Source organism: Ambystoma mexicanum, chromosome 1q, assembly GCF_040938575.1.
Source record: "Ambystoma mexicanum isolate Mex_15411 chromosome 1q, UKY_AmexF1_1, whole genome shotgun sequence".
NCBI lineage: Eukaryota > Metazoa > Chordata > Amphibia > Caudata > Ambystomatidae > Ambystoma > Ambystoma mexicanum.
Window position 1 is genome coordinate 1,540,507,275 of NC_090922.1, and position 26,673 is coordinate 1,540,533,947.

The following is a 26,673-nucleotide window of genomic DNA, read 5'->3' on the forward strand; positions in this document are numbered from 1 at the left end:
AACTATGATTCTGGACAAACATCAGAAAGCCCCGCCTACTACCCACCAAGGGGTCAGCGATGCTGCAAAGGCAGAGGTAGAGGCCTCAATCCCAGAGGAGCCGCAGCCTCTGGTCAGAAATGACCAACAGATCCAGGTCCCCTCCCATGTCGCCCCGGTCTGTGGGGCGGTTAACATCTTTCCTCACGGCATGGGAGGGGATAACTTCAGACCAGTGGGTTATAAAGACGGTCGCCCACGGATACTGCGTGGAATTCGCCCGACCACCACAGATCAGACCGCCACTCTCACGGCGCCTCTCACCGGACCATCTTCAGATCCTGAATCAAGAGGTGGAAGTGCTGCTGGGAAAGGACGCCATAGAAGCTGTCCCTATTCTTCAGGTAAACAAGGATAGTTATTCAGTGTACTTCCTTGTACCCAAAAAGGACCTCACCATGCGCCTTGTTCTAGACCTGCACCCAACGAACAAATTTATAAAACCTCAAAAGTTTTGTATGGTAACGCTACAGGAGGTGATCCCACTGTTGAAACAGGGAGATCACATGGCAACATTGGACATGAAAGATGCATACTTTCATATTTCAATGTTGCCAGCGCACAGGAAATATCTAAGGTTCATGATAGAGGACATGCATTACCAATTCAAAGTGCTCCCCTTGGGCATCGCCTATGTCGCCAAGGGTGTTTACAAAGGTCCTGGCAGTAGCGGCAGCACACCTGCGCGGTTTACCCTTACCTTGACGACTGGTTCATAACAGGGGACTTGTACGACACATGCTTTTTGAACACCCAGAAGACCATAGACCTTCTGTTCAGTCTGGGATTCTCCATCAACGAGAAAAAATCCAGTATAGTCCCCACTCAGGTAAAACAATTTCTGGAGGCTCTAATCCGGACGAAGGACAGCCTCGTCTTCTCCTCCAACGAGAGGATTCAGAACAAGCTTTTTCAGATCCCTCAATATGTAGTCAGTCGGGAGGTGACGGTACGCAAAGCCATGCGCTTTCTAAGTATGATGGCACCATGCATATACTTGGCTCGCCACGCGCGACTGCGCAAGCGTCCCATGCAAGAGTGGCTCAACAGCCAGTGGTGTCACGCCAGCGGTCAATGAGAAGATTGGTAGTTGTCTCACCAGCCCTCGTTCTCTCTCTGCAGTGGTGGTCGAGGGAAAACCTCTTGAAGGGGAAAACCTTCACCACCCCTGCAGTGGAAGCCACTCTCACGACAGACTCATCTCTCACGGGGTGGGGGGCTCACCTGCTTCAGCAGACAGCTGTTGGAGTGTGGTCCCCACAAGTAGCATCCAACCATAAAAACCTACTGGAGCTATTAGCGGTGGTCAAGGCATTGAAAGCCTTTCAAACGCAACTACAAGGGAAGACCGTGATGGTTCTGACAGACAGCACCACAGCCATGTATTACCTGAACAAATAAGGGGGCACACACTCTCCAGGGCTTCTGACAGACGTGCTCAGCAGAGATTTCCCACTACCCATAGAATACGAATGGTGTCTGCACAAAGACATCGTGTCCAACGTCTTTGCAGAATGGGGCTTCCCAGAGATCGACCTGTTCGCAACTCAGAAGAACGCCCAATGCCAAGACTACGCCTCCAGGTACCCCCAGAACTGCTGCAAGGGGAACGGTCTCTGGATAACATGGTCAGGGAAATTTGTTTAAGCTTTTCCCCCCAAACCCCCTCTCAACAAGATAGTGCACAAGATGCACCAGGAACCAGTCACCATGATATTGGTAGCCCCCATGTGGGCCCGCCAACCCTGGTTCGCTCATCTAATGGAAATGTCCCTCTCCCCACCAGTAAAACTACCCTGCCTGTACAACAGTTTTCTCAGGACAGGGGGAGACCCTACACCCATGCCCACAAACTCTGAATTTAGCAGCCTGGCTCCTGAGGTCATAGAGTTTGGACACGTTCAGCTCCCTCAGAGATGCATGGACATTATCAGGGAAGCTAGGAAACCTAACACCCGCTATTGCTATTCCAGCAAATGGAAACGGTTTGTCATCTGGTTTAATACCAAGGGTGTCAATCCCATCGATTTCTCACTCACACACATTGTGCTGTACCTAACCCATTTGTTAGACACATGGTTGGTCTTCAATTCCCTAAAAGTTCATCTTGCTACTCTCTCAGCCTACATATGGGTCACAACAAACTTCATTACATTTTCATCAGATGCTGACATAGGAGTTATCTACCTTTCAGATTCTGTACCTTAGGGATTATGCTGAGCAAACTCACCTAGAGTTGGGTGCAGGGGGTCTCTCCACATTAGATCTGCAGGAATAATCGCTGTAAATGGTGATAAGAGCCAGAGTCCTTGGATATTAACAGTGATGGGGCTGAAACCCCTCTAGAGATGTAACTAAAGTGCTTCACGGGGTAAGAATTAGCGGATTCTTGGCCTCAGCACAGAGGGTGCAGGGGCTTCTTAAGGTTGAATCTAGTGTCCCATTATCAGAATCCAAAAAAAGAAGGGGGTCTGTATTTGGTGACCGGGAACTGCCAAGTGATGACCATTTACATTCACCCCTTAAAAGTACACCTGACCCCCCCATTACTGAAAACTACCTTGTGATATTTTGAACAGGGCAATAAAAGTGGCCCCCTTTTGCAAATTATCTATAGTGCATAGCAATAGGGCATTTGTATAAACAATTAGGAAGGTAAATGGGACGAAAGTTGGGATTAAGGGGGAGACGTCTCCGAAACACTCTGCCTCATTGCCAAAAATGTAATTCTATCAGTCTGATACAAGCTTGATCTTTCTGTCAATTCTGGGGGAGAATGATTTGTTTGGAGTTTGTTTGGGTTTAAAGTCAATGTTTGTAGTGATATCCTCACTGTGGGAAGTGACTGGTGTTTTTTCTATAAATCTCAATTCAGCCCTCTTATTGGTCAATAGTGCTTTCTGTTGGTTATAGATTTGTGTTTGGGGCAATATACATTTGCTCAAAGATAATGAGGTCATCGCTAATGGCATAATAGACTGGTGAAACGTGGTGTCTGTTTGGTGATAAAACTGCTCACCTAGTGTCAAACACCTGCCTTTATCGTTTGTATTGGGAAATTGGGAGCTTTCATGTATTGTTTAGTTCTTTCAGAAGCAATAAAATGGTAGAACAATATATGCATTGTCCTGATGATTAAAATATCCACATGAAATATTTTCTTCTCCCAAGCTGTATGAATTATTTTTTACAAGCTTTTGGCTACTGAAAGGTTCTATATAAACATGAATCGCATATCACCTCTATTACATTTTATCATTCAAGAACCACTACTCTGACAGCTATTAGGGTGCCTTTCCCAATAGATGGCACTTCAAAGTCTTAATAGTTACTATGTGAGTAATTAAGTAATGGACATCACTACTACTGAGAGCCAGGCATTGATAAGTGTGGGTGTACTCCCCATGTTACATAGCTGAGATAAAAAATGTCCTTTGCATTCGTGACGTACATGGCCTTCTTAGAAGCCAAAATAGTGGCGAAACACATGTCAAGGATTATTGAGGATAAGAACTTTTGAAAAACAAACTAAAAGAAGAGGATTATTAAAGACTAGACCAAAAAGAAAGGCGCATTTTTCTTAGGAAAAGAAGATGTACGAAGGACCAATTGTGGATTTAGAAATAAGCAAAATTGATGCATTTGAAAGCAAGAGGATGGGCCTCATTACGAGTCTGGCGGTAACCGAGGCAGTAAAACCACCTGGTTACCGCCGGACTCGTATTACCATGCCGCCTCTGTGATTCCCTGAATTACCAGGGCATCACAACCCCGGTGACCCGGGAATTCCGGAGGCGGAATGGTGTAAATCCCCATTCCCATTCCGTCCTTTGGGACTCAATGGGAATGGGGATCATGGAAACACCGGCACCATCTTGTGATGGTGCCGGTGTTTCCTCTTCCGCCTGCAGGCGGGCGGTGTTAAACCCGCCAGGCCTGCAGGAGTTATGATCACCCGGCATGGAAAAAATGGTGGCGGTGGGTTTACCGCCACTGTTGTTTCCATACTGGGTCAGTTGTAATGAGGCCCGATGACTGCGGACATTGAATTTGATGTAAGCACTGCAATATTTAGATATTGAAACTATTTAATAAACAGTGGAAGTGATAATCTACTGTTATTAAACAGAAGGCAATATTTACACTAGTATACCCACACTTATCAATTCCTAAATCACTTGAGGAATCGGGCAAGCCATCGGCTCTTGCGGCACAGCTGGTCAGAGAGTTGCTTCTATTAAAAGGAAGCTGGATCACAAGTTAAAGGGTGCCAATTTAAACCTGGCAAAAGAGTTGCTTTAAAAAATCAACTTTCAAGGAGAGGGTTTTACCACGCATAAAGATCTTGCAAACTCTCTGTGCTTGACATTGCCATTGAAATCTGATTTCAGACTACTTCGGAAGAAAATAACCTAGATACAATGTTTGACTTCCTTTTTCACTGACCCGCCTTTACCTTCTGCCAAAACACAATCTTTGACATGTTCATCTTCGACATCTTCATCAGAGGGTGATTAATTTTCTTTCAAAATGCTTCCAGGTCCTGCCTATCTACCAGGTTTCACGATTTCTAATATTCAAGCAAGTGTCACGTCAATCACAATTACAGCCTTAATACCATTTACAAAACTCTGAGGTGATCAATGAGTCTATTCAGGACCAAGTGACCTTGCTTGCAATGATTCAGATGAAAATGATCTACATCGAATCATTCATCACATCGCTACAGTCAAGAGTAGACAATGAGACAGCGACTTCGTCCTACCTACAAAAGAAACGTCAAGAGCACTGGAATTTGAGCATGCAGATGAAAGAAACATACTGGGCCTCGTTATAAGTTTGCCGGTCTGGGAACCTCGGTACCGGTAATCTTACCGGTACCGTAGTTCCCGAACCGGCAAACTACAAGTTGTGCTTGCGGGTGCCGTTGTGCCAGACCTGGCGGGCAGAGCAGCACCTGCGAGCACAGCATGTCGGAGGCACCAGCACCGTTCTAAACGGTGCTGGTGCACCCCACCTCCCCATTCCCATTCAGCCCTATGGGGCCGAATGGGAAGCATCTTTTTCCAGCGCCCGCAAATGGGCAATTACCGGGTCCGGCAGGGTCGTAATGACTCGGTAATTGCCCATTCACAGGCGCTGGAAAAAAATGACAACGGCAGTAGCCGTGCCTGTATTACATTCATGGCTACTGCTGATGTCATAATGAGTCCCACTTTGTCTCCTTATTGAGATCTTACATGGGAAAAGCCTTCAACACAAAAATGGGTCTCTCTCAACTGATCAAATCTATCCTTAAATATCCTCAAACTTCAAAACGCCTAACGAGGTGTGGCCCATCAGCTTAAATCCACTACATACAAACCGGCCTGTTTTATAGATTTGACAGGTCATTTGAGGTCTTCACAATTGGATAATGATCAATTATGCATGCCCCAAACCATTGTAAATAAAAACAAGTCAATACTTGAGGCTTCATCACTGATCCAGTTGGCTTTCCTTTGAACAATCAACAGTTGAATCAACCATCAAAGACAAAAATTGCTCTAATAAACTCTTCCCGTTTTTCAGATGAGAAATAAGGCCTTCAGGGAGCTTTTACAACAAAAAATGACTAAGTGCTTTCCCCAACCAAAACGCAAGAGGTCTAATGATGTCAACTTTTTTTTCGCAATCTATCTTTTCCTTCTCTTCCTATTAATTCGGCCCATCCGAGACATCTACTTGATCATGAGTTAAATTCAGGTCCAGTATCGTCAAGCTTTCCAAAAAGAGAGAATCCCTTTTTGGAGTCTAGGAATCCTACTACACCTCCTACTGAAATAGACAATCTTTTGGATCTCTCCACTTATTCAACTTATTTGTCTGATCGGGATGAGGAGGAAGACCTTCATGCTCTTAAAGTACAGGCGCTTCAGCTGCCCACACCGGCTAATCAGGGGTATACAGCTCTCCAATTAGTTCAGAGAGCAAATTCACTTCCCTCACAATATGATTGAGGATTGATTAGCCATAGGAAAAAAATCTAAAATGATGAGTCTGGTTGACAACAAGTCTGTATCGCATAGTGATTTGGAGGCAACGACAGCAATTAGCAAAAAGCAGCCTCCTTTTGCGGACGAGTATCCAATTCACAAATTAGCAGAAAAGCACCTTTTGGCGGATTTAAAATTTACTCTGCGACAAAGGGGGGTTTGAAGGACTTTGGCTCTTCTGTTTTAAACCCAACCCCTAACAAATCTACCCAAGAGACTGGATTGGCTGGAGAACTGAATCTCTTCACTTACAGGGATCGGTTTGCCCCAGTCTCGAGAGACAAGAAATTGGCGCATGGGCCTTTCTTGTTAGGAGAGCGTTTATTGACAGTAGAGGGTGGCTGATTTTGAACCGAGCCAATGTATTAAGACTTTCATCATATCCCGCTATTAAGATTCATCAACACAGATGATATAAAAATCATTGAATTCCTGAAGGAAAATCAATTGGACAGGGTGCTCCTATGTCTGACCTATTAGATCGTCCTTACTGGAAGCTGCCCATTTATTTCTTCTGCTGGGCTTCGAATTGATGGACCCCACTTCTAGTAACAAGTCCAAGAGGCTTTTTTGTTAACATTTTAAATATGTCAAATATGAGAAACGACTCGGACAAGCCACATGTTGAAGTCCTCGTGAGAGGCCTGAATAAGTTCAAGACATGGAGAGAACAACTATTGGGAAGACAGAGGGGCGTGGCTACGAGAGCCATGTAGGAGGACGCGTTCTGGAGGAGCTCCCGAGATCCTACAACGATCCGGGCAAATATGTGCGGTACGACGGACCACTGACCACCGACGATACACATGCTGGTGTGTGAAGGTGTTGGCCACGCACTGTGAACCTCTGGAGAGCACAGGATTAACGGCGACGGAGATCAGTGACTACGAGTTAAAAGTCGCCGCGAACAAAGGGCGACTCAAAATGGCCGACCAGGGCCCGGGACAGGAATAGAAGCGAGCTGCACGGTGGCCCAGCTGTGAAGGTGCACTGTACACACACTTGCTACTTGAACAGCCGGTTGATCCCCTGAGCCATGTCGAGCAGGCCAGTGCGACCGAAGGTGAAATAGCCCACCTTAGATGACTTCACTAGGACGTCCCCGAGCCAGGACACTACCAAAAGTAAGGATGCGCTGGCTGCGAGTAGCGCGACGTCTTCGTGCACCAACCAAGAAATCCTGGCGGCGATTGCGGATCTGAGGGCGGCCTGGGAATCAAAGCTGGAACTGGCCGTCACTGAGCTAAAAACGGCGCTGGACCGCTAGGTTGGAGAGGTCCAAGAGGACGTTAATTTGCTACGACAGGATGTCAGGGCCCTGGCGGAGCGCACGGAGTCCCTCGAAAAAGAAGTTGGCCCGAATACAGCAGATTGCGCCACCCATAAGGCCGATTTGCACGCCCTGACACAAAGGGTGGGCAACCTGGAGAGCAGAGCGGAGGAGGCAGAGGGACGAGCCCATCGCAACAACATCCGCATCGTGGGCCTACCGGAGGGGATGGAGGGCCGTGACCCTACGGATTTCATTGAATCCATGTTCTTACAAGAGATACCTGGAGGGGCCCTATCTCAAGGATTTGAAGTAGAAAGAGCACACAGAGCCCTAAGGAGGAGGCCGCCTCCGGGGAACCCGCCTAGGCCTATGATCGCCAAAATCCTCAACTACCGCGACCGGGAGAGGATACTGGAATACTTCCGTAAAGGAGGGACGATCACGAGAGGAGCGGCAAACATCACGGCTTATCCAGATTATACTTTGACTGTACAGCGTAGTCGCATGAATTTTGGGCCTGTAAAGCGGAGGCTGAGAGAAGCGGGCCACAAATACATGTTACTTTATCCTGCAAAATTGAAGGTCATTCATGCACATAAAACTTTGTTTTTTGAGACCCCGGAGGATGCCATGGGATGGCTCGATGCGCAAGGATGCCCCCAGGAATCAGAAGTTCGGCCCAGAAAGGGCTCGGAAGAGATACGGGAAGCGTAAAATGGCGTTGCAAGATGGCGTGGTTCGTGGGACTTGAATATAGTCGGTGTGACACCTTCGGTAAAGAAGGTCAGATGATTGCACTATTTGTCAAGACACTGTGATTAATGTTTATTTGACCGGGAGCCTTACAGGGCGATACTCTTTACCCCACAATAGTTTTAGTTGGGTGGCCATTAGGGTGACCTCACCCTACTGGGCTCCGTGCACCGACCGGTGCTTGCGGAGCTAGATGTGGGGGTGCCTGAGCTCTGAGGCTGGAGCTGGGCAGCAGTTGGGGTGTGTGATGTTGGGGAAGGTACGGGTGGGGGGAGGGGAGGGAAGTAGGGGTTTTGTTGTGTGTATAGTTAAAGGGAGTTTGAGCTTCTATGAGGAGTTACTGGACCGAGACGCTATCTGTGTCACGTGGGCAGTTGGGAATCGCTACATGGGAGGCAGGGAGAAACGCACTTGCCATGGGAGACCTTAAGATTGTCACCTGGAATGTCAGGGGACTTAATAGTTATTTAAAAAGGAACAAAGTCATGTTGTACCTCAAAAGACAGAGGATTGACATTGCACTACTGCAAGAAACACACCTGACCCGGCACAAGCTGGAACTGGTTGGGAAAAAGTGGAGTGGCACGGTGGTGGGCTCCCCGTACTCTGCCTATGCCAGGGGAGTGCTAATCTGGGTAGCACCGCACGTTCCGCTCAGAGTCACGCGGGAGGAGGTGGACACGGAGGGCAGGCTGGTCATGCTCCGAGCCCTGGTAGAGGACAGAGAGGTTTGCATTATTAACACATACGCTCCCAACCAGAATGCTGCTGCATACTTCAGGACCCTATGCACCCGTCTGGGCACATGTGTGGGGGGAGCGATCATTTGGGGAGGGGACTTTAACTGTGTTCTCGACCCAAGGGCGGATAGGTCCGACGATAGGATTGATCGGCCCACCCCGGCGGCCAGAGTATTACAGACATTGCTGGGCGACTTTGGGCTGGCGGATGTTTGGAGACTGAAATACCCTGATACCTCGCAGTATTCTCACTACTCTGCCCCACAGCACCTACACACGAGATTGGATTACTTCTTTGCCACGTCAGAGGTAGTGATGGCGACCACTCAAATTGAATATAGAGCGAGGGTCCTGTCGGACCACTCGCCCTTGGTGTTGACTTGGCAGTATGGCCGCCCTCGTGCGCGGATACCTACATGGCGCCTCCGTGCGGAGGCGCTTAGGGACTCGGTCTTCAGGGAGGACATCAGGGAAGCGATCCAGCGGTACTTTGAGGTTAACACGGGCAGTGTAGATTCGGCTGGTACACTTTGGGAGGCATTCAAGGTTGTGTTGCGAGGGGACGCCATTTCCAAGTTAAGGGGCCTGCAGGGTGGGGTTCTGATAGAGCTAGAGAAGGCGGAGAGACAACTGGAGTGCGAATGCAGCAAGGCAGGAGGGGACGCAGATTTAGTACTTGAGCTGCAGCAGCGGTGTTCGGAGCTTTGGGAGAGGCTCTGTAACCTTAACTATAGAAAATATGTTGAGAGGCAGCATGCGGGTGGAGACAAAACTGGCCGCCTACTGGCATGGCTATATAAGAGAGAAACCCCTAGGCCCCCGATCAGGATGATAGTTAGAGAGGACGGGGAGGAGGTAGACACCCAAGAAGGAGTTAATGCAGCCTTCCTTGATTATTATAGAGCACTGTATGAGGACAAAGTGGGAGGAAATCAGGCGGAGATCAGAAACACATTGGAAGACATAGAGCTGCCCAGGATTAGTGATGAAGAAAGGGAGGAGCTGGACACACCTATTACACTGGAGGAACTGGAGGAGGTAGTGAAGAGATTGCCCACCTGTAAGACCCCGGGCACAGACGGACTCCCGAGTGAGTTTTATAAAGTGTATAGGGCAGAGATACTCCCCCCGATGCTAGAGATGTTCAACAAATCTTTCGAGAAGGGTCGGTTACCGGAAACGCTCAGAGAAGCGCTGATAGTGCCGCTCCCCAAGCCTAATAAACCGAGACAAAGCTGTGGATCATATAGGCCGCTGTCGATGCTGAACCAGGACAGCAACATCCTGACGGCGGTCCTGGCCAATAGGCTACGTAGGGTCATCAGTAAACTGATGCACCCGGATAAGACAGGCTATGTCCCCAATAGAAACATAACTCATAATCACAGGCGACTCCACCGGGTGATTGAAGAGGGGAACAGAAGTGATGAAGAGATGGTGGTAGTGTCCCTGGATGCAGTTAAGGCATTTGATTCAGTGAGGTGGCCGTGGTTGTTGGCGGCCTTGGAGGGGTACGGGTTTGGGCCTGGCTACGTGGGGTGGGCGAAACTGCTGTACAGCGAGCCACTGGCCAGGGTGCGCACGGGATCAGTGATATCCAAAAGGTGGCGACTTAGTAGAGGCACCAGACAGGGATGCCCCTGGTCTCCGATGTTGTACATATTGGCCCTAGAGCCCCTAGCGGTGTACCTCAGACAACAGTATGACTTGGTTGGCATCGAGGTGGGAGGAGAGAACCATTTGATATCCCTATATGCTGATGATCTGTTGTTGTACCTGAAGTATCCGGAGGAAAACCTCCAGTACATTTTAGAGGTCATGGAAAAGTATGCGGAGCTGTCCGGCATAGCGGTTAATCCCGGTAAATCGAGCATGTTCCCGCTGGGGAGCTTCGCTGGAGTCCCTCTGGAACGATTGCCGGTGTTGCCCGTGCCCTGGGCAACTGAGTCTTTCCGCTACCTCAGAATTGATGTATATCATACTGTGAAGGAAAAACACTTGCACAATACCGAGGCGGCTGTGAAGAAAATCCGCGAGACTATGCAGTTTTGGGAGAAGCTGCCGTTGGCAATGGTGGGCCGGGGGGCGATGCTTAAAATGGTGGTCCTGCCCAGGCTTTTGCACTTTTTCAGTAACATACCATACCTGATACCCAGGAAGTTCTTTGTCAAACTTGATAGTGTATGCAGGGACTTCCTGTGGCACGGCATCCGCAACAGGGTGGCCCTGTGGAAACTGCAAAATTTCCACGATAGGGGAGGCATCAAGCTGCCGAACTTTGTGGCCTATTATGTGGCCAGCCAGTTGCAATACGTGACTAAATGGCTCTCTGATGAGGAAACTCCTGAGTCTAGGCTGGTTGGGCGGGACTGCGCCCCGTTTTACCTAAAAGAGATCGTTTGGGTCCCTAGATCGGACTTGCATGGACGCCCAAGTATGTTCCTGCTTGGGTGGAGAATTTGGCGCAGAGCGTGCCAGTTGATTGAGAACCCGTGCCCGTGTTCCCCACAGGTGCCACTGGTCGCCTTAACTATGGGGGACAGCCAGTTTAGGAAAATTATCAGGACATACTGGGAATCGGTTGGGCTGGCCACATTGGGAGACATATGGCAGGATGGGGCCATTAGGGAATTCGTAGACCTGGGAGAAGAAACAGGGCTGCATGGGGGCCAATATGTTACGTACCTAAGGTTGGTACAGATCATCCGTAAGACTTGGCCGGAGACGGTGCTGGCGGAAGATCCGGACGCACTGATCGGAACGATATATGATATTTCAGAGGGCGGGCATGAGATCTCTAGATTATATGAGGTGGTGATGACCCGGGTGGGGAAGGATTTGATGGATTTGAGGCTGGACTGGGAAGCGGAAGTGGGGGCACAGATGACTGATGGGATGTGGGAACGGGCCATGGGATACCATAAAGTGTCCAGGAATGCTAGATTGCAGCAAATACAGCTATACATCACGCACAGAGCATATATGAGCCCGAAGAAAATAGCCAAGTTTGCGAATGCAGGTAGACAAGCATGCCCGAAATGCGATGAAGAAGACGCAGACATGACACATATGTTCTGGTCCTGCCCAGTGATTGAAGGCTTTTGGGGGGAAGTGGCACAGAAATTAGCAGATAAGGGGGTCCTGCTACGCATTGACACGGCCTGGGCCTGCCTCCTGGGAGGGTTCCCCAGACCACGGAACACCAAACATCTCGGGAAACTGAGAGACCTGGCGTATGTACTGGCTAAGAGAAGGATAGCCATGAGTTGGAAGCAACGCCATGGGCCAAGAATAGAGATATGGTGGCGGGACCTGCAGAAGTGGGCGGAGGCTGAAACAGTGGTATGGCAGGAAGCGTGTGGCAATTGTGGGGAAGAAGATGTGGGCAACCTAGCGGCTTGGAGGATGTTAATCACGGGACTGTTTGGCACGGAAATGGACCCTGCTGCTTCTGAGGGAGGCGACGCCCGGCCCCACCAAGTGTACACAGAACTGTAAGGTTGATAAGCTCTTGGGGGGGGGGGGGGTTTGAAGTGCAGTAACATGGGAATAATTGATGTTTACGGTTGTATTGTATAATGCTGCAAGTTTGGTTTGTATTGTTTTATTTTGAAAATAAAAAATATTTTTAAAAAAAAAAACTATTGGGAAGACAGGACGACGCAGATAACAAGCTCAATCTTTGCTTAAAAGTGACATTCAATTGTGAGCAGGGTGTACCTTGTAGGCTCATTGAAGATCTGGGTTCCCTTCTTGAAGACAGAAAGCTGACACAGAGGTTCCCTTTGACTATATCTGACATGATCAAAAATCAAAATAATTAACATCCAGAGTCCTCGGAAGATGAGGTATGGATTATTGGCTCCTGGAACACCAGAGGCTTCAGACATCTGTTTGTCAATGACCAACTATGCAGCGGTGCTTTGAAATGCTTTGCCTCCAGGAAAACTGGCTATAGAAACTGCTGGTGGCGGATGGCTAGCCTTATTTTTATTTATTTTTATTTATTTATAACGCGTCAGTCGCACGCAGGTGTCAGGAAGCTACATGAAGACACAACAGACACTGAGAGACTAACGTGGAGACGGGACAGTGTAGAAAAGAACAAAATGGCCAGAAATCGTTTCTGGGAGTTAAGAGGAAAGTTTTCAGCTTTTTTCTGACACTCATGCCTTGAGGCAGCAAAGGGACAGTTGTTGCTTTACACCCGAGATTGTTCAAGGGAGATATCGCTTGCACATTAGTACAGCTGCCACAATGCATTTTGCATGTGGTGTCCACAGAACAATGATGTTTAACCACCTAAACACTAATTGTACGCCCTTATGGCAAGAATTTGGAGTTAAAAAAAAGTAGAAAAGAACAAACTAACTTTTTTCCCAAACGCACATATTATCAGAAGATAATGATGGAGAAATAACATTCCGAGGAGGGTTCTTCGAGCTATTAACCAACTTGGAAATGAACAAAGATTTGCCTTCGCTAAAATAAGGAAACAGAACTATTTGTATTTGTATTTTATGTAATTTATATAGCCCTTTAATCCAAAGTGCATTACATGAGAACAAGAAAAAATACAACAAGCATAAAATGGCAATTCAATCGCAACTCGAAAACAGTATAAGGAACAATTTACATTATTGCTGAGGTGAGGAGGGAGTGGAGAGGGACAGAGATGTGAGAGGGAATGGGAGTGGAGGTAGAAGCAGAAGAGGGGAGGCGAGAGGGTGTGAGGAAGAAGAGAGGAAAGAATAAGACTAGATAAGAGCCGGATGTAGGGTGGAAGGGATTAGTGAGGGTGGAGAGTGTAAGGAAGTACAGGAGTAAGAGGTGAGGCATGAGGCAGTGGGAGAAGTAGGAAAGGAAGCGTAAGGTGTTAGGGAGGGGAATGGAAAAGATAAGATTTTAGAGCAGAACGAAAGGAAGAGTAGGAGTGGAAGAGCGGATGTGGAGGGGGAGGCGTTTCCAGTGGAAGGGAGCGAGGAGTTGGAAAGAGCGGAAGTAGGAGGGGGCACATGGTGGTGGAGGAGGAGAGAGTAGGAAAAGATTAGCAAAGCGGAAAGAACGAGAAGGGGTATAGAAAGTAAGAAGGGAGGAAAGGTGGGGGGGGCAAGACCATAGGGGGATTTGAAGACAAAACAGAGGAACATGAATGTGAGCTGGGAGTGAAAAGAGAACTAGCCTAGAGAGGTGAGAGAAGAGGAGATGGACTGAAGAGGAGAGAGAAGGCAGAGGGAGCGGATGGCGGAGTGGTAGACAGATTTGAGAGGGGAGAGGTGAGAGCAGGGGTGTCCAAAGAAAAGGGAGGAACAGTAGAAAAGTCTGGAGAAGAGTTTAGTAGCGTGAAAGGTTAAGAGGGGTTGAATCTTACGAATGTTGTAAAGGTGAAAGCGACAAGACTTGGCAGTAGAGAAATGTGGTGAGATAGAGGGAGGAGAGGGTCAATATGAAGACCAAGGTTACGCGCATGGGGAGAGAAGGAGAGTTGGGAGGGGGGAAAGAGAATGAAAGGGGGAGGGGAGGGAGGAGCAGATTGTTAGCAGGGAAGAAAAGGAGTTCAGTTTTTTCAGCATTAAGAGTAAGGAAGTGAGAGGACATCCAGGATTTAATAGCAGAAAGGCAAGAAGAGTGTTTATCGTGAATGTCGCGAGAGAAGGAGAGGAAAAGCTGGGTATCATCAGCGTAGAAATGGTGCGAGATACCAAATGAGGAGATAATAGGAGCTAAGAAGGAAGTATAGAGTGAGAAAAGAAAGGGGCCAAGGACAGGACCTTGGGGGTCTCCATGGTGGAGAGGATATGTGGGAGTGGTGGAGCCACCCCAGGAGACAGAAAAGGTGCAGTTAGAGAGATAAGAGGAGAGCCAGTTGAGGACAGAGTATTTGAGGCCAAATAAGGAGAGGGAGTTGAGGAGAAGAGGATGGTCAACAGTATCAAAAGCAGCAGAAAGATCAAGGAGAATAAGAATGGGGGAGTGCTTAGTGTAACGTGCAGAAAGGAGAGTTAAGAATAGAGATGAGGGCAGGTTCAGTGGAGTGTAGAGGGCGGAAGTTGGATTGGGTAGAGGGAAGGAGGGAATGGTTAGAGATGAAGGAAGGGAGTTGAGAATAGACAATGCGTTCGAGAAGTTTGCAGAGGAAGGGTAGGAGAGAGCTGGGGTGATAATTGGAAGCAATATGGGGATTAGCAGAAGGCTTTTTGAGAATAGGGATGATAGTCGCATGTTTAAAAGGAGTAGGAAAAGTGGAAGTCGAGAGGCAGATGTTAAAAAAGGAGGTGAGATAGGGGGCCTCATCACGATTCTGGCGGTAACCGTTAAATGCCGCGGTAGCGCTATTACCGCTGCATTTAAGGGTCTGCCAGATCATGGCTTTGGCGGATTTCCCCCAGCACTAAGCTGGGGGGAAATCTGTGGCAAAATTGCCGATTTTCAGCGCGATTACTGCCGGCGGGAAATCCGCTGGTGGTAATAGTGCAAATTTTCCCCATTGGGCCAAGTGGGGAATGAGGAATTCCCAAATGGGCCCAATGTGGAATGGGCAATAACCCTTCCGCCAAACCTGTGATCCGGCGCTAATAGCGCTGGGGGGTTTGGTGGAAGGGCTATTAGCCCTGGCGCTAATAGCGCCGGCATTACCGCCCAACTCGTGATGAGGCCCAGGGTATAAGGAGGGGATAGATTTTAGGAATGAGGGGGGTAGGAATGGGGCCAGCGGGAGAAGCAGTAGGATGAGTTTTGGTTAGAAGGAGGGTAACATCAGAATGAGTGACAGGAGAGAAAGAGGACATGGAAGAGGGGAGGGAGTAGAGGATAGTTTGGTGGAGATTGAGGACTTTGTTAGAAAAGAAGGCAAGATCAGTAGCAGAGATGGGAGAGATGATGAAAGACTCAGGGGTAGCTGGAGAGAGAAGTCGGCATAAAGTTTGAAAGATGCAACGAGGGTGGGAGGATTGAGACTGGAGAAGGTCAGTGAAGTAGGTGCGTTTGGCGGAGTGGAGGCAGGAGTCCTAGTGGGTGTGATAGGAGAAGTATGCAGATTGGTTAGAGAGGGTGGGGTGTTTGAGCCATAGATGTTCAAGGCGCCTAATGAGGTGGCGCATGGAGGAGAGATGAGATGAAAGCCAAGGTTGAGCAGGTCGGTGAGAAGGGTGAAATGAGGAGAGGGGGTAAAGAAGATTGAGAGTAGAAGAGAGAGAGGAAGTTAAGATGGAGGAGGAATCAAAGGCAGAGAGAGAGGAGAAGTGGGAGAGGGCGGAGGAGGAGAGGGATGCAAGGAATAGAGAGGGGTTAAAGCTGCGTAGATCACAGCGGAAGAAGCAGGTGGAGGATGGAGGGGGAGGAGGAGAAGGGGAGGGAGGAGAGGGAAAAAGAAAGTAAGGAGTGATCAGATAGGTAGTTGGGTAGGGTAGAAATAGGAGAGGCGGTGAAAGAGGAGGTAAAGATGAGGTCAATATTAGAGCCAGATTGATGAGTAGGAGGGGATGGGAGGGGAGAGAGGAGGTAGGTGGCAAGGATGGAGAACAGAGGAGAGGAGGGAGGGTTAGAAGAGAGATGGAGATTAAAGTCGCCAAGTACAAGTAGTGGTGTGGGCCTGGGGGAAATGAGGCTTCCCCCAGGTATAAAAGAGCTTTGATTTTATAAGGCCCAATTATTGCAAAATGATTAAAAAAACATGCTGAAGGCAATTCAGAATAAAGATTTAATTAATTTTACTGTGCATTTGTAAGGCGCGTATACAACAAGTAAATTGTTTTTGAAAGTGCCGACAGGGCAACAGGGGGGGAATATGGGAGTAAAATTAGATATAAAACTGTAAGATAGAGGTGGACCTACTAGGCCTTGTGAGCATTCAGAACGTGCAAGTGCAGGGAGGAAAGGGGTGGGGGAGTAGGGGTTAAGGGCTTTGTATATCAATTGGGAAGTGCTAGGGAGTGAGCAGCTGCAGGTGCTTAGGTCGAGTGGACAATCGCCATTCAATAGGTAAGTACAAGCCTGTGGTGGCACAGGCCAGTGGGTGTCTTGAGCTTCTGGAATTTGAGAAGATCTGGCTCAAGACAGAGGAAGGGGGAGGCTGTTCGATAGGAGGGAGCCAGCAGAGAAAAGATTGGCCACCAGCTCGCTGTTCAGTCAAGCCTTTAACACACAGGGGGCCTCATTACAACTGAGGCGGAACGGGTTAACGGGCTCCGATAAAGGAGACGGACCCATTAAACCTGTTCCACCTCATTACAACCTCCCCTCGCTGGACCCGGTGAGTAACGCCTGGTCAACCCAGGCGTCCTTACCAGGTCCCGCAAGGGGAAGAGGGAGCAAACAACGGGCCGGTCGTAATCGGCCCGTTGTTTGCACCCTCTCCCATTCCCATTGAGCCCTATGGGGGCTCAGATGGGAATGGGGAAGGTCCGGGCCCGGGTTCCTGGAGGGAGGAATTACCGGGCCCTCCGAACTCGGAATGGCCCGGTAATTCCCCATTCTGGGAACCTGGACCCGATTCCGGCGGCAGCGGGCTCGTTGGTGCCTAGTTACTTCCTGGTGAGAGTCCGACTGGTAAGTATAATGAGTCTTTGAACAGTTCTCTAACTTCGTTCCTTTCCTTCTTAGATGATGGCCGGCATCCGGGGATGGCGGCGTGCTGCTGAGGTGAGTGAGAGCGCGATGCACCCTTTTCGTATTTGTATTGAATTGAGTTCTTTTTCTGTGTCTTTTAGGTGCCGCTACGTTGTCAGTGTGGATGCTGGTTAGGAAGAACAAATGCGGTGAGTAAGCTCGGTATGCGGCGCCTCTAGATGTTTCCACGCTAACCTGGAGTGTCTTCTCCTCCTCGCAGATGGATGAGAAGTTCAGGAGACACAGTTCCCCCAGAGCGGCTGGGATTCAGGTAAGCGTTTGAAACTCGTACTGTATTTAAAAATAAAATAAGCGAAGAGCTGTAAAATGCTTACTAATGCCTTTTCTCTATTCTTTTCCTCTTCATTAGGAAGCAGCGTGCCAGGATGGAAATGACACTGCCGAAGATGCCCGCAGAACAGAAGGAGCGTTGAATGATGGGCAGAAGGGCTGCAAGGTAAGGCTGTTCCTAATGGTGTTCTTGTTCTTGCAGGAGCTGAGCGCAGAAGAAAGATGCAGGCCCACTGGAGACTGATCTGAACACGGTGAGTGTCACGCTGCAGGTGCAGAAAACGCAAAGCATGCATCTCAGCCTGGGTGTGGCTTAAATAGCCTCTGGGTATCCCAGGTGCCTCTGGGCTGAACCACACCCAAAAGACTAGACCGCACATGCAGTTCTGGGAACCGAAATATGTGGTGGCATCCATCTTGTCCCCATCAATGCATTACAAGTCCAATCCCCAATGTTATCCTATGGGAGTGAGTGAGTCTGGTGCCACAAGCGCCAAGTCTGACTCCAAGTGAGTCTTTTGAGGGATGGAGAGGCCCTTGAGGGCCATGTAGGTGATCGTGGCCTGGCTCCAGCCTGACATCTTGGAGGGCTGAGGACAAGGGGGGCAGGAATCATGACAATATTACATATCTGGGCTCTTGTGTTAGTGCTTGTAACTGTGATTTGCCCCGTAAATCTGATGTAAGAACAGGAATCAAGTGCCTCATTGCGCAATGCAGAGTGATTCATAGGAAATTTGGGAATTTTTCCATTCTGTCCTGACCTTTTACAAGTCGAAAGTAGTCCCAACATTAACATACGGGCCGAGGCTGCCTTCTGCACCCCGATAAAATTGTGGTTACTTTTGGAAGGGACATTGTTGTGACTCGCTTGAAGAATCCCAATTATGATAATAAGACATGAGTTGGGCTTCTTATCACTCCATGCGAGAGTGATTTGGAAAACGTATTTTTATTGGAAATGCATTAGGCTTGCCTCCCCTCGTCCTTATTATATGTTGAGAGAGGGAATGGCCAAGGGTAGGAACAGTCTAATTGTCCATTGGAAATCTAACTGTGTGTAAATCCTAGATCATTTACAAACTGATCAGGACACGCTGGTGGTAAATCCTGAAAGAGTTTAAAAGAGATTATGGCAGCAGGGTTGGATTTTGACTTTGAAATCCAAAAATGATTACCCATTATATGACGATCTGAAGATGGAACCAAAGGATTTCAGCTGTCTTCCTAAATATCGGACTAGATTTCTGAGCCCTAGATTCAGATACGCTTTGTTGAGATTTCTATTAAACTCTTATCCAACAAAACAAATTGCATAACTTTATAAACAATCAGACAAGGATAATAGTTGTAGATTTTGTGGTTCAAAGTGTGAGACTGAATCTTTGAAACATGTTATTCTTTTTTTGTACCAGTCTCACGCAACTCAGAACTTGACATTTTGGCAAATTCATAGAAATTAAGGTATCTTACAATGCGTAAGAATGTTGGGTGACCTTGCTAGTGGGAAAACATTTCTTAATGACTTTTGCTTTGGCAATGTTTCTTAGGGAAGTGTATTCATGCTTTTAAGTCGATTAAGGATCTTAAGGACTCAATGCTCAGATCTTGTGGCAGCTAGAATTAGGAGTTTATGTATAATTGTTCTTAACTTTCCCTCATGTGTTTTCTTTCTTTTTTCTTTTCTGGATTGCAATATAAATGGATTTCTTTTAAGATTCATGTGATTTTTAAGGATGATTTAAGAATTATACAAAGGATTGTAATTATGTAAAAAAAAATGTTAATAAAAATAAATCACTATTAGGAATTTAGAGCAGTTTATTTCTAGTGGATTACTAAGCAGAAAAAGGGTAAAACAGGAAGCTAATGTTAAATTGGCGCATTTGAAGAATTATATAACTGCTCCTTAATATATTGTAACTACATAAGAACCAGTCTGCCTGTTAGTGATGCCTGCGACTGTGAACATGCTGAAACTAATAATTTGTTTATCCTTTTTCTTCAATAGGTGATTGATGTCCCAAAAAACACATTGTTCAATTCTCTGGACTAATGCAGTGCAAACCTTCATTGATACAATGTGCAATTTCCTAACTTCTTGGAAGCATACAGGTTTGAGGTCTAATTTTCTTTTCAGATTATTCAGGAATTGAGATTGAGATGCCTATAGAATACAGGATGGGTTTCATCCATGCAGCACACGTGTAGTATCCAGCAACACAGACCTACAATAACTATTTAGCATTACAGGCTAACGATAGCAACAGTGCTTGATGTGCAGTAAGACACAACTTTTTCCCTTGCCTATTCCTGAGTGCTATTTTATATACGTTTTGAATGTAAGGCTACTTTTTGAGATTTTGCCAAACACCTGTAAATGGTGGAACAGAATCCATGCACTGAATATTTTAAAATCTTCATTCAGAAGAATGATCTTTCTGTCACTAGAAAAAACCTACCAATGGGAAAGCTCATCTGCACTGAGAATCTGGGAAAGGGTTCAGTGGAACGAGTCAACCTGACAGAATGAACTGGCAAAAACCCTTACCAATGCACAGACTGTGTGATAAAAGACCATCTAATGAATATACACAGTGCCCACATGAGAACATCGGTGAAAATCATTATCAGTGCACTGAATTTGGGAAAAACTTCCATTTGCAAGATATGCTTATTTCCCACCAGGGAACACATACAGGTTTGAAGCCTCATGAGTGCACTGAATGTGCGAAAGGGTTTGCTCAGAAGGGACATCTTAATAGCCATCAGAGAACACATACAGGTACAAAACCTTATGAGTGCACTGAATGTGGGACAGGATTTGCTAGGAAGGGGCAGCTTACCTGCCACCAGAGAACGCATACAGGTGAGAAACCTCATGAGTGCACTGAATGTGGGAAAGGTTTCAGTCACAAGGGAGGTCTTATTTACCATCAGTTCTCACATACAGGCGAGAAACATCATGAGTGTACTGAATGTGGGAAGAGCTTCTTTTTGAAGGGAAATCTTACGGTCCACCAAAGAACACATACAGGTGAGAAACCTCATCAGTGCAATGAATGCGGGAAAGGGTTTGTTCAAAAGGGACAGCTTATTTACCACCAGAGTACACATACAGGTGAAAAACCTTATGCGTGTACAGAATGTGAGAAGAGCTTCTTTTTGAAGGGGAATCTTACTCTCCACCATAAAATGCATACATGTGAGAAACCGTATCAGTGCACTGAATGCGGGAAAGGATTTCCTCAGAAGGGACGTCTTACTCGTCACCAGAGAATGCATGCTGATAAGAAACCTCATAAGTGCACTGAATGCGAAAAGAGATTCATTATGAAGACAAATCCTATTCGTCACCAGAGAACACATACAGGTGAGAAACCTTATGTGTGCACTGAATGTGGGAAAAGGTTCGATTGGCAGATTCGCATACAGGTGAGAAACCTCATCAGTGTACGGAATGCGGGAAGAGCTTTATTCAGAAGGGAACTCTTATTTGCCACCTGAAAATGCATACAGGGAAGAAACTTCATGAGTGTACTGAATGTGGGAAAGGATTTGCTAGGAAGGGGCATCTTACCTGCCACCAGAGAACACATACAGGCGAGAAACCTTATGTGTGCACTGAATGCGGAGAAAGGTTCAGTCGGAAGGAAGGTCTTATTTACCATCAGTTCTCACATACAGGCAAGAAACCTCATAAATGCACTGAATGTGGTAAAAGTTTCATTATGAAGGGGGATCTTATTCGTCACCAAAGAACGCATACAGGTGGGAAACCTCATGAGTGCACTAAATGTGGGGAAAGGTTCAGTCGGCAGGAAGGTCTTTTTTACCATCAGTTCTCACATACAGTTGAGAAACCATATGTGTGCACTGAATGTGGGAAAAGATTTACTTGGAAGGGTTATCTCACTCTCCACCAGCGAGGGCACGCAGCTGAGAAACCTGATCAGTGACAACAATAACCTTAAATGGCACCAAACAAAACATGCATGCGAGGATCCATTTCAGGGTAGTGAATGTGGGAACTACTTCAGTACGCAGCATGTCCTTATCTGCCATGAGAGTGGACATGCATGTGAGGGTCCAATTCAGGGTAGTAAATGTGGGAAATACTTACTACGCAGGATGTTCTTATCTGCCATGAGAGTGGACATGCATGTGAGGGTTTATTTCAGGGTAGTGAATGTGGGACATACTTACTACGCAGGATCTTCTTATCTGCCATGAGAGAAGACATGCATGTGAGGGTTTATTTCAGGGTAGTGAATGTGGGACATACTTACTATGCAGGATGTTCTTATCTGCCATGAGAGTGGACATGCATGTGGAGAAATCTCTGTTACAATTGAAGCTTCAGAGTAGAGGGAACACTGATGCTGATTTAGTCATGGCTATTGATTAAAACTGTGTAGAACTTGTCTCCACAGGTGTTTCCCGTTTCTTTTGGCTCATTATGATTGGTTGAATAATTTGTTGCTAATGCATCCCTTCTGAAAAATTCTGACGGGAGACTGTACCATCTGTGTTAGAGATGCCCATTCAATGGAACACTCTGCCTGAGAACCTGAGGCAAATTAATGGGCACCAACATTTTAAAAAACACACAGTGGTTGAATTGATCAAGACCTATACACCCTCATTGGATATACTGTGGTACTGTCCTTCAAATGAATTACCAAGAGGCTTCCTAGCACTAAATAAGTAATCATTGGGCCTCATTATAAGCATGTCGGTCCGGTAACAATGGTAGCGGTAAGCTTGCCAATACTTTTGTTAACGGACCCACATACTATGAGGTTTGCTTGCGGGTGCCTTTTCGCCCACCGGGTCTGAGCTGGCGGGCGGATTGGCACCCACGAGCAGACCATGTCGGATGCACCGGCACCATTCCCATTGAGTCCTATGGGGCTCGAATGGGAATGGGGAGCATTTTTTTCCCGCTGCAGCTGTGCCTACCGCCGGAGTCATAATAAGGCCCATTGTGTACTTGATGGCACAGAACATATACATATGAGAAACAGTGAATGTGACAATCATTTAGTATTCTCTTGGAACTATTGGGTGCCTTTGACACCATTGCCAATTAGATCCTACTTAGTCTAAGGGACTCCACCTACTCCTTTACAATCATTTCAGGCTAATGGACCATAAACATCTATGACACCTCATTTGATATCACAGTCTCTGCTTAAAAGATGTGGCATTACCAGGGTTCTGCCGGTTATGACTGTGGGTTTTTAACCCCTAGTCTTAACATTTTATGTGTTGCCCCATGGCCAGACTAATCTACTCCGCCAGCTTCAGATTATACTGTCATGACACTGTTATCCTCTGAGGATTAGTTTGGAGATCAGCACAAGCTTAACTAAAGTTCAGAGCTGCCTGTCAACCATGAGCAGGTGAATATGATCTCACTGTCTAAAGCTCAACCCAGACAACACTGGGATATTAGTTTTTTGTGTTGCACTTGGAATTCTTTCCTGAACCCCTTCTGAGTTAGGTGCTCTAGCCAGCTACCTGGGTGTCAATACTGACTGCGAGCGCTCACTTGACCTCAAACACAGTGAATGCAGTCTATTTACACATTAGGTTTTTGATGAATATTCTTGTTTTTCTTATCCTTCATGATCTGATATCTGTTATCAAGACTTGAATATGGTGATGTCTTTATTTGGCTGTGTGGCTCATGTGAATAAACTTCTCGTGGCAGAGGTAGGGCCAGCATGTCTTTGTTCGGACATTTAGAAATATAACTATTTCACTCTGTTTCATTAGAATCTGCATTAGCTTCCTGGGATCTTTCAGATTGGGGTTAACATGCTTTGTCTAGCTCATTGTGCCTTTTATGGCACAGCCCTCCCTGCCTCCCCTTTCTACAGTCCATCCTTCCACACTTGTCCACCCTTTATTTCTAGCCCTCCAGATGAGAATCTCTTGTTTCAGAAGGTAGGCAGATGGAATAGCCTTTTTGATTTTCACTCCATATATCTCAAATGCCCTTGGTGTAATATTGCACGCTGCCACTGATCATGTGAACGACAGATTAATACGAAGGCCCATCTATTTTTGATAGCCTTTCCTTAATTTATTTCTGTATTCTCTTATGTTTTAATGGCCTGCTGTTCAAACCCATGAACCTCTGGGTGAACACGTGCAATAGGAAATGATTTCTTTTTAATATAATAGAAGGCAGCTGATAATACCTGCTTTCCAGAGAAGTGTTGACTGGCCACATTTATTCCCCAAGAATGTGCAAATACTCCCAACAAAAAAGTAGCAACACCCCCAATTATAAACGTGGAAACAATGGACACACAGGTGCCAGTCTTCCTGCTTTCACCCACTCATTTACATGGATGTGTTCACCCCAGTGATGCTACCCATGCAGTACCTCTGGAAGGTGGTATACAGGTACAACTGCCTGAACTGTAGAGAAACTGTAAAGTAAAAATGCATATTTAACTTTACACTAATTTCAATGTGCAAAGAAGAGTGAAGTACAAATAGAACTATTTGAAGTGAAAAAAGAAATGCCTACCCTGGGAATAAGTTGTTTCAATTCTCAACTTCAAAGCCTATGGAGTAACATTTTCCAAATTCAAATTAGCTCGTTTCTCTCCTTAATACAATTGGAGCAGGATGTATTCTCACGTGGCAAATTGGTCTAAGCTTGGCACAATATACGTGTAAAGGCAATGTTCATCAAGGGGGAAACCTGGAATTTCCAACTTTACTCCGGAAGTCAGAATGTGCAGGACATGCATGACCCACCTGGATGCCCTTCTAGCGGAACACTGCCTGGAATCTCCAACATTACTCTGGAAGTCAGAATGTGCAAGACATGATTGCCCCACCTGGATGCTCTTCTAGCGGAACTCTGCCTGGAATCTCCAACTTTACTCCGGAAGTCAGAATGTGCAAGGCATGCATGCCCCGCCTGGATGCCCTTCTAGCGGAACACTGCCTGGAATCTCCAGCATTACTCCGGAAGTCAGAATGTGCAAGACATGCTATCAAGGATTGGTGACTGGCCTGCAGAATTGCCCACTAGGTCTGTAATGTCCTTCTCCTCACTTGATAGGAATGGTTCCCCCAAAATGCCGTCCTCCTCCTCACCTGATGTTGAAGAGTAGTGGGTTCTCCTTCGACGTGGTTTCTCCCTTTGAGACTTCTTCTTGGAGAGCAGATATGGTCTGCCTCGAAAAGAAGCCACCGTGAATCTCAACAGAGAAAACTCACGATGACCCCCTCCCGTGACAGCCAGTTGTTATTGGGGGAAAAAGCCTCCGAGGCCCAAAAAACCCCACAAGTTGACAGAAGACTCCTGAAGCAGGTCCGTTGAAGCGTGGAGTACTAGAAGCAGTATCCAGAGAAATCGGCTCCAGGCAGAAGCGGTGGAATCACAAGAAGGAAACGAAGCAGCGTGAATGGGCGCCACAGAGGAGAGAGCTCCTGAGAAACTGACAGGAGAAACGGCCAGCAGGGAGAAACTCCGATAGAGCAGGAAGCGAGGAAAAGGGGAGAGCGCAAGCGGGAGAGAGTGTAGCAGGAATAGGGGGGTGGAAGATCGCTAAGAGGAGATAACGCTACTGAGCGCACGCAACGAACGGGAAAGCAAGTTGCAACGCGCCAACCCGCTGAGATTCGAATAGAGAAATACTCGGCGGGCGGCCATGTTGGAAAAACACTAGACTGCGCTGTACGTTGAAACAAAAAACGTAACGGAACCGTCTAATGGCGACGGAACTTCCACCTTCGCCAAACCCTCCAAGCGCCAATGGTCGTGACAGTATGCCCCCTTCGAAGGCCCCTTCCTCCAGGCTTACCCGGGTGGAGACGGTGGAATCGTAGAAGCAATCGGGGGGCAAAAACCTGTGCAGCTGGTTCCCATGTATCCTCGGAAGAAGGGTAGCCTTTCCAATGTATGAGGTACTCCAGGCATCCTTGATGGTACCGAGAGTCTCGAATTTGGGAGACCTCATATTCCTCCGAGGTAGAAGTAGGTTGAATCACTAACTTGGGAGCAGCTTGTTTCCTGGCATCAGGGACAAAGGGTCGAAGGAGGGAGGAATGGAACACCGGATGTATCCGTCGGAGAGTCTTTGGCAACTTTAAACGGTAGGCAACAGGGTTGATCATTGTCTCTATCTTGAAAGGTCCAATGAAACGAGGGGACAACTTAGAAGGGCGGACCCAACGGGGTAGGAACTTGGTGGACAACATGACCTCTGTACCCTTGTCCCAAGAAGGCACTTGTCGTCGATGTCTATCGGATAGTTCCTTATACCGTCGGCTAGTCTCACTTAGACTTCGTTCCGCTGTGTCATGAGCTTCATTCAGACGATTGAGAGTGGTCTCTAAAGACGGGATGTTGGTCTCATTCCAGGCTGTTGGTATGATGGATTTAGGATGGAACCCATAAGTGCAAAAAAAGGGGCTGATGCCCGTTGCGGAATGCACAGCATTATTATATGCAAACTCAGCTGTGGGAAGTAGAGTGACCCAGTTGTCTTGTTGTTGATTTGTGAAACACCTTAAATACTGTTCCAGTGAACCATTGAGTCTTTCAGTCTGGCCATTAGTTTGAGGGTGATAACCAGAAGAGAGAGCCCTCTCCATGCCCAAGAGCTTACATAAGGCCGTCCAGAACTTGGAGGTGTATTGGGTACCACGATCAGATACGATCTTCTGGGGTAAGCCGTGTAATCTAAAGATATCCCTGAGGAATACTTCAGCCATGAATGAGGCTGCAGGCAGCTTGGATAAGGGAGAGAAATGAGCGAGTTTGGAGTAGGTGTCGACAGTAACCATGATGCAAGTACAACCCTGGGAACTAGGTAGTTCTACGATGAAGTCGGTAGAGATGGATTTCCAAGGACCCGAAGGAACAGGTTCTTGTTGTAACAATCCCAGTGGTTTTTGGGTAGAA

General features: G+C 47.1%; 1 protein-coding gene and 1 pseudogene across 1 annotated transcript in view; both read left to right on the plus strand.

Moving 5' to 3' along the window:
- Nucleotides 1-26,673, plus strand: part of LOC138551477 (zinc finger protein 84-like) — a 146,687-nt gene that overhangs the window by 18,992 nt on the left and 101,022 nt on the right. The window contains exon 2 of the mRNA XM_069642489.1: nt 19,750-19,853. The gene's annotated coding sequence lies outside the window, so the exon portion shown is untranslated. The remainder of the gene's footprint in view (nt 1-19,749; nt 19,854-26,673) is intronic.
- On the plus strand, nt 20,268-21,697 carry LOC138563369 (zinc finger protein 615-like; annotated as a pseudogene).